This window comes from Peromyscus eremicus, chromosome 5 (genome assembly GCF_949786415.1).
Source record: "Peromyscus eremicus chromosome 5, PerEre_H2_v1, whole genome shotgun sequence".
NCBI classification, from domain to species: Eukaryota; Metazoa; Chordata; class Mammalia; order Rodentia; family Cricetidae; genus Peromyscus; species Peromyscus eremicus.
This window is the reverse complement of record NC_081420.1, coordinates 100162691-100175124: the sequence shown is the minus strand read 5'-3', so window position 1 is coordinate 100175124 and position 12434 is coordinate 100162691.

Genomic DNA, 12434 nt, shown 5'->3' with positions numbered 1-12434 from the left:
TTTCTCTGTAATACAATGTTCCTGGTACTCTTCAGCTCTTAAGTCCAGACAATTTTAGCTCCCCAGTAAAGGTCCTCCCACTAAGCATAAAGGTATTTCTGACATAAGACCATTACTGGTATTGGTATTGATAAGGAGAATGGCATGCTTAATGCCATACAGCTCCCCTTTTGGAGATCAAGATTGTGAATGGCCTAGAACAAAGTCTCTTTTTTTTCTTGGATTGGAGCATTTCCCATGAGCTTCCTTTGCCACCAGCCAACCATGGCATGGCGGATAAGGGCAACCCATGGGAACGCATGCTCCATGTGGTCTGTGGTTGTCTTGAATGATAGATGCTTGGGGCTGCCTGGCTTATTATCACACTTATACATACTCCTGTATGTATCCTGAGATCATCCCACCCTTTGCTTCTCTTTTTCTACCAAAATAATTTCTCCAAAGCTTTCATTGGCCTCTAGTTCAAGATCTTACAAATTCCTGCTTTGGACCTTTTGGTATTTGCTATGTTGGAATCCATCTGTGGCTACAGAAGCAGTATTAATCAGTGTGGAACATGGTATGGACATCAAGGGGATGATATATTGTGTCTGCTTAGGTGGCACAGGGTGTGACAATACCCCAGAGATTAGCACAGCCCAAAAGGCTCATGGGAAATGTGGAGGCAGTCCCCCTGGTACTGTTACTGAGATACTTGTTTGAGCAGATCTATAAAAGTTTAAGTGAAAACCATTTAAAACTCTGATGCATTGAGCCAACAGATTTCTAAGGACAGGTAAGGATTTTGTTAATTGCAAGAAAAGTTGCTGCTGCATAGTTTAATTTTAACTAATTTTATAAAGCTGTCTTTTATTTCTGCTGTTACCCTGGGGGACTTAAGTGACATGGAGACAGAATGTCTTCTCCATACAGAAATTGCCTTTCTTTTTAAAAATGTAGGGCTGTTTGTTATGCACAAATAGGTTCCTTGTTCATGTCCAAGTGGGTGCTGTAAACATGTGTGCCAGGGGACCACTTCAGATGTCATCATCACCTCCTTAGAGACAGAGGTAGTCTGGAGCTCACAAATTAGGCTAGGCTGGGGGGAGCAAACCCCAGGGATCCTTCTATCTCTATCTCTACCATACTGGGATTTGGCACCACCATGACCAGCATTTTTCCTGGGGACCAAGCTCAGGTCTTCATGCTTGTATGGCAAGCAGGTCACCAACTAAACTCTCTGTCCAACCCATCAAGACATTTTTAAGGAACTGTAGGGTGGAGATTTTCCACCTATCCTCCCCTGCAAAGCCACACAATACGTTTGTGCAAAAGAATTCTCCTCTAGGGCCTTGACAGGTCAGTGACTTGAACTTTTATTTCCTCCTCAATAGCTAAAAACTGAAACCATATTGAAATGGGCCAAAAGTGAAGACTTTGGTTTTATTCCAAGCACCAACCACAGAGGTTAGAGCCTCCTGGCCAAGCCCGTGGCATGGGCAGACAGATATATGAATGGGAGTCCCGCACACACATTTGCATCTAGGAAAATGACACCCCTTTGATTGGCACTGGCCGCCTTTCTCAGAGAGTTGGACCCAAACTCAACTCATTGGTTTTCATCCTGTGTGGACCAAATAATGTGTGCAGTGTTTTCCCAAGTCAGTTTGGACTGGTTACTGGACTGGCATCTGAACTAAACTGAATGGCCCTGGTCACTCCTGAAATGAAAATGTGACCGATTCAAGTCCCCTGTGTCCCACCTCAGTGTTTCATTTCGAGCTGAAATTGAAGCCGTTGGCCTGGTAACCATTGACAGGTGACCTGCAGCCTTTACAGCCTCTCATCCCTTGGTCTGCTGTGCACACCAGGTGTGGGGTCCCATGGGTAGTTCCCCCAGCCCCCAGGACCACACACTGTGTCCTCTGCTCACCAACCCCCTCTCCCACCTTTTGAAAGAAATGGGAAAGATGTTTCAGCCATTCAGAATGTTTCTCACTCAAATGAGATGTGGACACACATCTGCACTGCAAGTTGCCGTGACTCTCTGCTGCGGGGAGTCTCTTTCTCAACCTCTCATATTGACTTGGGTTCCTTTCAAAACCCCTAAGACACATGGAAGAATGTGAATGGCTCTTGCTGGTGCTCGTCACAGGAGCTGAGGCTGGGATTTAAAAGGGTACCTGTGATCTTCCACATCTCATAGCAAGGAACGAAAGGAAGATAGTCAGGGAGTTAATAAAAGAATTTGAGTAATACTGCAAAGAAAAATAGGGACTGAGATATTTGGGGGAACAGAAATGTAAAGGCTATGCTTCTGGAACACAGCACTGAGAAATCCCTGAATGAGCAAGGCATTTGATTGATTTCTTTTTTTCTTTTCTTCTTCGAGACAGAGTTTCTCTGTGTAGTCTTGGTGCCTGTCCTGGATCTCGCTCTGTAGACCGGGCTGGCCTGAACTCACAGAGATCCACCTGGCTCTGCTTCCTGAGTGCTGGCATTAAAGGCGTGCCCCACCACTGCCCGGCTAGCATTTGATTTCTATATAACACAAATCAGGATATTTTAAACCTGGATGCTTACAAAATTCTAAGACACACAGTACCTAGAGGGCCAAGAGATGGGATGAAGGAAGAGCAAGGTGGTTCAAGACTCCTGAGGCTGGGGACCTTCAGGTTTTGGGCTTGTGGCAGTGGCCCTTAGGCATTTTGGAATTTTCTCAGCATCTCTTTGGTTGTTGCTTTCCTGGACCTTCATGTTGGCCAAGCATGCTGCATGGATGTGCTGCCTATGAACACAGAAGGGTTCCTTCCCTCTTATCCCTAGCCAGAGATTGTTCCCTTCTCTATCGGCTGTTTTCCTTAGAAGCGTGAAGCATTAGCTTTAATCAGTTTATAGAGCCCCTGACCTAATTTTACATCTGCAATAAGATCACTATGAATTCTCTGCTTCCCCACGGAGGATAAAGCTCTGCCTTCCCCCCTCCCCTCTGCAATCTTTCTTTGTGATGGGTGTTAGAGAGCCGGGCTGCTTCTGTTCCACACTGCACCGCTCCAAGAGCAAATTTATTTATATATTAATTTTATATAAAAAAGATTTCTCATAGGGAGCCAGAGATTGAATCACAGGCAGAAACCTGATTTGAGGTTGGAGGCAGGATGGCAGCAAGTGATGTCAAAGAACAGAGGCTCTGAGGGGAGGAAGTAAGCAGGGGTTGGAATTTGCTTCCAGAAAGCTCCTCAGCATCCTGTCTGCCCTCTTGGCACACGGGCACATGTTGAGTGTACAGCCTGCATGTTACTTTTTTGTTGTTATGCAACAAATGACCACAAATGCAGTGATTTAAAACAATACCTGCTTCTTATCTCCTAGTCTCTATAGGTGTCTGGACTCTGCTCTGCTGGGTTTTCAGCTCAGGGTCTCCCAACTGAGATCAAGGTGTGGGTTAGGATGCCTTCTCATTTGCAGGATCAACTAGAGGACTGTTCCATCTCAAACTCCCCTCAGGGTGTCTACAGAATTCTTTTTTCTCTCAGGTCTATGATTTGTGGCAGCTTATTTATTTTTTTTTAAAAGCAAGAAATGAAGAGGAAGACACACAGGCTCAGAGAGAAGTGGCAGGGAGAGAGCCTTTGATCCCTCGAGTCTCTGACCTCCGGACACTTAATTTGTTTGTTTATTATTGTGTGTGTTGTGTGTATGTGTGTGGGTGTGTTCACCAGTGGGCGTTCATGTGATGGCCAGAGGTTGAGGCGTCTCCTGCTGTCATTCTGTTATTTGTTTGAGACAGCATCTCTCACTGAAACTGAAGCTTGAGATTTCAGCTGGACTGACTGGCCAGCAAGTCCTTGGGATCTACTTGCCTCTGCCTCCCAGTTCTGAGGTCACAGACCCACACCACCATGCCTGGTTTTTTATATGGATGCTGGGATTCAAACTTAGGTGTTCACATTGCGTATTATGCTTTTTACCCACTGAGCCATCTCTATAGCCCCAAGGCTCGCTTTTAGAAAGGCAGTTTTCCTCTAGAATGATCCCCTTGATAGGTTATCCAGTTCCAAGAGGTCAGTCCTAAGCACATGCACATATAAGTAACACTGCATGGACTCAGTTTGTGTGTGTGTGTGTGTGTGTGTGTGTGTGTGTGTGTGTGTGTTGTGTGTGTGTAACAATATTGAAGAGGTCATGAATTTGAGAGGGCATTAGAAGGACACAGGAAAAGCTGGAGGGGCGTAGGAGGGGTAGAAATGATATAGACACAATATTCATGTATGAAATTGTCAAAAATAAAAATAAATTGAAAATAAATAATAAAATAAATAAAAGGACTGCTCTGACTAGGTCAGGCCCACCCATGCTAATATTGTGGCTGTTATTTGCTGAGAGATTTTAATTACGTCTGTGGAATCCCTTCATTGTTGCCATTTTCTGAAACTTCTGGGAAGGACCAGGTTCCACTTGGGCTTAATGGGAGAGGACTGTTGAGGACGTGGCTCACTGAGTGTCACCCAGGGGCATGCTCTCTGGCCCCCATTAATGCCCTGAGATGCCCCATAGTCCCTCAAGACCCACCTCCATCTCTGTCCTATCATTTCAAGCAATAAAATGTGGCCAAAGAAACAGGAAGTATTTGGAGAAAAGCTTCCTAACAGCTGGCTTAGCAATCATTTGTGAGCTTGTGCAATACCAAGAAATAGGAAGGACTTAATTAGAGTTAATTGTAATTGCATGTCTCACTCAAGCCTCTTAGGGGCTGTCTTTTGTTTCTTTTGTCAGTGGCCTACCCTTTTAAAAACGCAGTAAGATTTGATATCGGACTTTATGAAAGCCATTAGCATGTGATAAATCAATTTCAAAAGGTGATTTTTTAAATTAATAATTTATAGTTTATAGCATCATATTCCACATGTTAAATTCTTAAGTTTTTCTTTTTGATGTTGGTGATTGAACCCACAGCCTCACGCATTCCAGATAAAAACTCTACCACTGTGCTACTGCTCAGTTCAACTTTTTAAAAAGTAATCTTTAAAAAATAATATGTAAGAAATTGAGATAGGGCAAAGAAGTTAGTGATATTTAAAAGTTTTAATTTCAGTTGTTTGTGTTGGAGGTATGTACACATGAGTGCTGGTACCCATAGAGGGCAGAAGAAGGTATCACAAGTGAAGTTGTAGGCAATTATGAGCCACTGAATGTGGGCATTAGGGATGGAACTCTGGTCTTCTGCCAAGCCATCTCTCCAGCCTAGGGAATTTTATTTTTAATATAACTATGGGGAGATATTTAGGGGATAGAATCTTGCTCTGTAATTTTTTTCCTATGAGATTGAGAGGGTCCCAAATATCAGGTATGATTTGGGTAATCATTGTCCTTCACAGTATGTTTACACACAGAAAGCAGATGATATTGCAGGAGGTTCTTCCTTCATTCATAAAACTTGAAGGACAAAAAATAGAGAATTGGGCCACAAACATAGGAAACCACAGCTTAAGGTTCATGAGAGTCTAGAATCTAATTCTAGATAATAAGCTTCAGGAAAAGCAATTGATACTGTCCAAGGATAGAGAAGGTTGGAAGAAAGGGGATCTAGCTTACTTAACAGTATGTATTTCTACTTCCTACATTTTAATACCTTCCTTTCCTCCTTTCTATTTATTCGTCACTTCTCCTACTGCCCAACCAGTGGAGGAAGTATCTGCTGAAGACAGGCTTTGGACATCCCCATTCTGCCTTTCCTACTTAACAAGGATTTTTAGCTGAGCTTATCAGTTCTTGGTATGTACTTCCATGCTTCCCTTGCAGCTAGGTATGGCTGTATACCTAAGATGTAGCTAATGATGTATGAGTAGAAGGGATGTGTATAACTTGTAAGTCATGTCCTTTAAAGTAAAGGGACAGGCTCTGTTCTCGCCTTTTGTCCCTCCTTAGGAGCTAGATGTGAAAGTACAAGTAGCAGTAGCAAAAGTCACTTTTGATGATGGGACAGAAGCCTTGTGTTAAGGAAGGCAGTAAACTGAGAGAGAAAGAACTGAGATGTTAAGAAAAGCATGGAGCCACTCCATCCATCCCAGGCTTCATATGAAAGAGATATAAACATCTTCCTTAGGGCCCTACTAGTTCAGGGTTATAGTTAAGTCCATCTCACTGATGTAACAAGTGTACTAGGTTAGAGAGTTTGAATCATCAAAGATGTCACAATTGTGAGCAACGGGCTTTGGTATCAGCCATACCTGCATTAACTTGAAATGCCACTATGCCACCTTCATCTGTGTCTTCATCTGTTTCCTATTTTGGAGAATGGGGATAATGGCAAGTACCTCACAGCATACTGCACAAAGCACATAAAGTGTGTTAAGTGATACACATGCTTATAGACCTCTAGCTGGAGAGGGGAAGGTATAGAAGCAAGCCAGTGTATAACCAAGGCCAAAGTGTGAGCAGTGCTGGAAGTGGGCAGAGGAGAATGAGAAGGATTAGCATAGGATTCCTTAGGGGGAGAGTCAAGCTGTAATGAGAAGTAGTATCCATATGTCCCTATGACCCTATTGGCTATGCCTGCATATCCAGACTACATGAAGGTCATAGTTCCTTCCTTTGGCTGTTCATAAAGCTGCAATTAATATGTAACTTGGTGGTGAATTCTAGGCAAGCCTTGGAAATACAGTGAATCTCTGTCTCTAAAAAGAATCTCTATAAATATGTATGTATGTGTGTGTCTAGCTACCTGTCTATCTGTGTAACTATCATCATAGATATTCCTTATTTTAAATGCTTAAGACCAGAAGTGTTTCAAATTCTTAATTTTCTCCCACTTTGGAAAATTAGCATATGCTTAAGGAGCTGTATAAGGGGATAGGACTTGAGTCTAAACACAAATCCACTTACATTTCCTATCTATCTTACACACTTGTCTGTGGTGATTTCATACAGTACTTTTAGTGTGTTTGCATTCTAACTGCACCTCATCAAATGGGAGCGGACAGGGATGTTTCCATGGGAGGTATTATGTGCATGCTCATGAAATTTCAGATTTTAGATTTCTGATTTTTGGTTTAGGGGTGTCCAATTTATATCTAAATTTTGGTTTGGGCTGTTCCCACCAAACCATGAAAAGACCTGAAAAGGGCTTTAGTCTACATGCTCCATGCTTGTTATAAATATATACCATTTTGTTATCAGTTGAGTAAAAAAAAATCTATCTTTAAATTATCAAAGCCTGGGTTGTACATGTTTTTAAAAGGGATCTAGTTGCGTTATCATCCAAGAGGAGTGGATTGGGTCAAACTAGGAAGACAATAACTTTGAGAACCCTGTAATGGAGTTGCTTTGTGAAATTCATACTAGCTACCGAATTCATAACTCTAAGTACAGTACTTGGCATAGAGTGGGTATTTAATAAACACTTATTGAATGAATGAGGTTCTTCATGAATGAAGTTACACAATGGTTTGTAACAATGAGGGTTGTGTGAAGATGGAATGAATTCTTAGGAAGGCACCACACACTCAGTAGTTGAAGAGATTTGGGTATTTGTACAGGATTTGGGGTAGGTCATAATGATCTCAATATGAGTCTATGTCTTTCAAATGCCTGAAGACCTCAAGAGTGTACACTCTCAAAATATGGTAGGCTGTTTATGTCTCCACTGTTTGAAACTCACTGAATTTTAATAACTTCTATTGAAATAACATGCCTGCTGTGAAGCCGCTTTCATAAAGTTTTATGGAGATGTCAGGATAAGTTTAGCCTTGCTTCTGTCCCATTAAGTCTCTGGTTTGAAATGGTGGCACATTTCCCTATGCCTTATGGAGACCAGAGACATAGAGGCTGCAGAAACCACTGGAAACAAGGCTGCTGGTCCAGGTTGCCATTCCATGCCAGGGCTTCCTGTGATGATCCCCTTGCTCTTTTTTTTTTTTCCCCTAAAGGATTACTAGTTATTTTTTCCTTACCACAGAGACAGGGCACCTGACTAAAACAACATAAAAGAAGAATTTGTTGGAGTTCATGGGCTCAGAAGTTCTCAGTCTACCGTGAGAAGGAAGACATGGAGGCTGGAATAGCGGATGTATACAGAAGAGACTTGCTCCTCTTGGACAGGCTTGCTCCTGATGGACTAGGGAGCAGACAGCAGGAGTGGAAGCATGGCTGGAATTAACTTACCCTACCTCTTCCCAGTGGCCCACCTTTGCAAGCCATGCCTCCTCCTGCAAAGGCCCCCCAGACCAGGTGCTCAAACACAAATCTGTGAAGGGCATTATACGCCCAAATCATAACAAACGGCCTTTACATATGTTATTTCCACACCGAAACGCACAACATTATAGGATAAAGATCCCTCTTAGGCTCTTTTCATGGCTAACCTCGGCACTATCTTGGTGTATGGCTCCTGTTTTTCACTACACTCAGCCTTGATGGGTGCTGGAGGAATAATTTTTGAATTCAAAACATCCTGCCCTATCCTCATGGGGAGAAAGGTGGGAAAATAGTTCCCTGATTTTCATGGATGATACATCTAGCAAGGCTGCTACACAGAGGCTCAGGAAGTCCGTACCACTAATGGGCCATGGTATTTAGGGCTAATAACCGCTTTCCCATTCACAGTGGAAGCCCATCCCCAGACACATGGAGAACTCCATGAAATGCATGAGGTATAAGGATCAGGGACAGAGATTTCAGGGCTTCATTTCTGTTTTCTGCATATTGAACCTGGTTCCTCCTTCCCCTCCCACCGCTGGTGTACCCATCTTTTCTCATTACCGGCTTTCACAAACCCCCTGCCTCTCACCATTTCGGATTCCCACAGCTGTTCTCAGGAAGAGTCACCGAAGCATCTGTAAGACGTTCTGCCTTTCCTCCCGGTGACTAATGGGCAACACCTGTCCCGTGCAGTCCCTCTTGCACTCTTACGATTGGATTTATCACTGTCGTAGTTTAACCATAACTAGAAAAATGTAGCTCTCTAAAGCCCCTATAATGTTGAGGCTCCTAATGTGGTTTAAGTTATTCCTTGCGTCATAAATAACATAGACGGCACTATTATGGACCGATACCCTGAAAAGAAAGGGCCCGGAGATCATAAATAACACACACAATAGGGACTTGAGGGGACTCAGGAGAGTGCTAGGGAAGGGTGGGGCCCTCATGTGGGATGAGGGAAGGGGTGGCTTTCAAGAAAGGCTTGGAATGTCAGGGTACAGCCTGAAAGAGAAATGTTATCCTGTCTGTGAATCCCCCTCCGTTCAAACTGACCCCATTGTGCACTCAAGGGTTGCACTCTGGTAGAGACCAAGGTCAGAGGGGGTTTCTTCCGCTGTGAGCTTTTTTTTATCCTGCATACCCCCATTATTACCAGAAAATGGAGGAAGATAGAAATGAGTCCATGTTGTGAATGATCCTTTTCCCCACAAGGACCAAAAGTCACCTTTTGTGACTACCTATTTTCCCATCTGTTCTACGCCACGTCAGTCAGTCATCCTGCCTTTTACTGGATTAGGTCTATCGGATTAGACTGTAAAGATGAAGAAAATGCTGTCCCTCCAACAAAGCCATTTCCCCCTTAGCTCAAAGGCTTCTTATTCCCTTTGCTTTGAGGGCAGGAGAAAGAGAGTGCACACACGTGTGTGGTGCCCTTTATTTGGACTTTTATCTTAACCCGGAATACCTGGGCTCCTGTTTTCTTCCTTCTCATGTAACTCTTCATTGATTTTCTTTAAATCAAACAAGCTACCATCAGAGATTCTTACAAAAGAAAGTCAGCCATGAAGGAGCCCTGAGCTTGAAATAGAAGCTGGTCTAATTCCAGTCTCTCTAAGAGGTGGGAAAGTGGTCAGAAGCTCACCTTGGTGTGTGTTAGCAGGACTAAGCAGCAGCCACCCCTGTCACATAGCCATGGGGGGAGTGGGAGCCTCAAGGATGACACATCCCACCAGCATTTCCTAGTGTGAGGGGCCTTGTCTGCTACAAGTAGGTCTTTCATTCTTTACTTAAAACAACAATAGCAACAAAAACCCTAAATCTAATTTATGGATTCATCTCTGTGGGCATCACGGGTGTGGGGTGTATGTGCTGGGCCTCATTTTCATGAGCAGCTGAGTCCCAAGCACCTGCATGTTTACTTGGGGGATTCAATTCCTTGCCTTTGGCTGGAGTTAGAGGCTTGGGTCAACAATGAGTCATTAGCATGACTTCTAGAATGTACCCACAGGATCTCTGATCTTCATCTACCAACCCTCCAAATCTCATTAGAAGGATACTGCATTATTAACAAAAATTGAATTGTTTGATTTGTTCATACTCATAAATTTCAGAAGTTCTTGTAGGAATTTTTAAAAAGAAGTAGATGAAGAATGACTCACATTTATGCACCATCCTGAAAAATAGTGCTGGCCCTATCTATTTTATTGGTATAATTACAGCTGGATCAGTGGGATGGATTACAGGGTTTCTCAGGAAAACAGAGTTTAAGCTTCAGATTTTCTTGTTCCTTCAGGTCCTTCTTTCCTACCCTCCTTTCTTCAGTTCGAATTTATTTATGTGATTATATCTAACTTATACTGGTTAGTGTCTTGGACATGAGACCTTGGTTGGCAAAATCCAGAATATTGGGAAAGAACATAGTATCTTCTAGTAGAAAGGGGACTTAGAGATTAACAAGGCAGTACAGATTTGTAGTCAAGCATACAGGGTCAGGGGTCAGGATGCCTGGATTCAAACCATGACTTAGAAGCGAAGTAACTGTGGATGAGTTCATCTTTTATTCATTCAGACATTCCCATTCTTCGTGGAGTCATTCATTTACTAATCATCCATATGAAACTCTGATTTTCAGTTTCCATGTGTATAGAAAGAATGTGAATATAATAATGTCTGTGGTGTAAGGGTGTGTGTGCACATGCAAGCATGTGTGTGTGCTTGTACATTCGTGCATTTGTGTGTACATACACACATGTGTCTGTAGGCCAGACAACAACCTCACCTCTTCCTTTAGGGATGCTGTCCACCTTGCTTTACTGAGGTATGTCTGTGTGTAATAGTCTTTTGATAATTAAACACAGTTGAATATATAAAGTATCTCTATAGTAAACGTCTAACCAAAGTTGTAAATAATGACATTACTGTTAACATTTAGTTGAACTGTTGTTTCAGGGGATGAGAGGGAAATAGGTACTATGAGAAGTCTGACAGATTTTTTTTCAAGGACTCAGAAGTATAGGCAAGCTGTTTTTGAATTACATATATTGTGTGATTGTCAGAAACCCTGTCTCCCCATCTCTTCCTGCGATACTCGCTTGTTTCTTCGCTTCACCAAGACAGGGCACAGGTAGAAAAGTCTGCCCCAGTTCAGATCCACAGAGCCCAGGCTGACCTGGAGTCCAAATGCCAAGCAAAGGAGCCTCTCCCGAGACTGCAGAAGCCCTAGCCACTGAGTGCTGGCTTCTTCAGTCAGCTAGCTGTCTCATCACAGACAGGATGCTGGCACACAGAGGAGCACGTGGGCTTCACCAGCCTTCAATGAGGTTGGTGAAGGGATTCAGAGGAGCTTGGGAGGGAGACAGGTAGATGCCCCACTCCCAAGGACAGCAGAGAGCTGCCAGCCCAGGATCATGAGTCTGTGACTTCTGGGTCATAAAGCATGTGGACCTCTCCATACCGGGATAAAGAATATGGCTTCCATGCAAGATCTCCAAGCCTGCTTTATTCCCCTTGGCCATTAGAATGAAAACATGGTTTTGCATTAATACTGTGTTTGATTAGGCCTATAACATACTCAGAGAGGGAAGATAATGGACAAGAAGATAATGATTAAGTTCTAGAAGTTTTTATTTATGAAAACATGTTTTATAGCTGGGTAGATGTGTGTTTTATAGCTAATATATGCATAAATATCAGTTCTGAAGATATACCATATGTATATTATGAGAGTATATTTATAATTTCTATTGGATATTTATTGTAGAGTCAGTAGCATAATAAATTTCATGTATTAATAATTTGAGGGTTATATCCATCTAGTTATAAGTAATCACATTGAAAAGACAAAAACTAGTTTGGAGAAAAGGCTCATCAGTTAAGTATGCACACTGCTCTTGCAGAGAACCTGAATTAGGTTCTTAAGATCTATGTTGGGTGGCTTACAACCACCTGTAATTTCAGCTCCATGGGATCTCATGCCCTCTTCATGTTTCTGTGGGCAGCTACACTTATGAATGCACATTTTCATACATAGATGCACAAACATACATAAAGATCAATAATATTTGGAAATATTCTAGAACAAACATGGTGTGAATTCTTTTTAAAGGAGAGTGAAAAACAAAACAAAACAAAGTAGAAAGTTGGGGAGCAATCCCAAAGGATGTAAAAATAGAATGATGTTTTATGAATGACCACGTGCACACACACACGTACGCACACACTCATTGTTGATTCTTGTCGCTCGCAGTAGCTCTGGT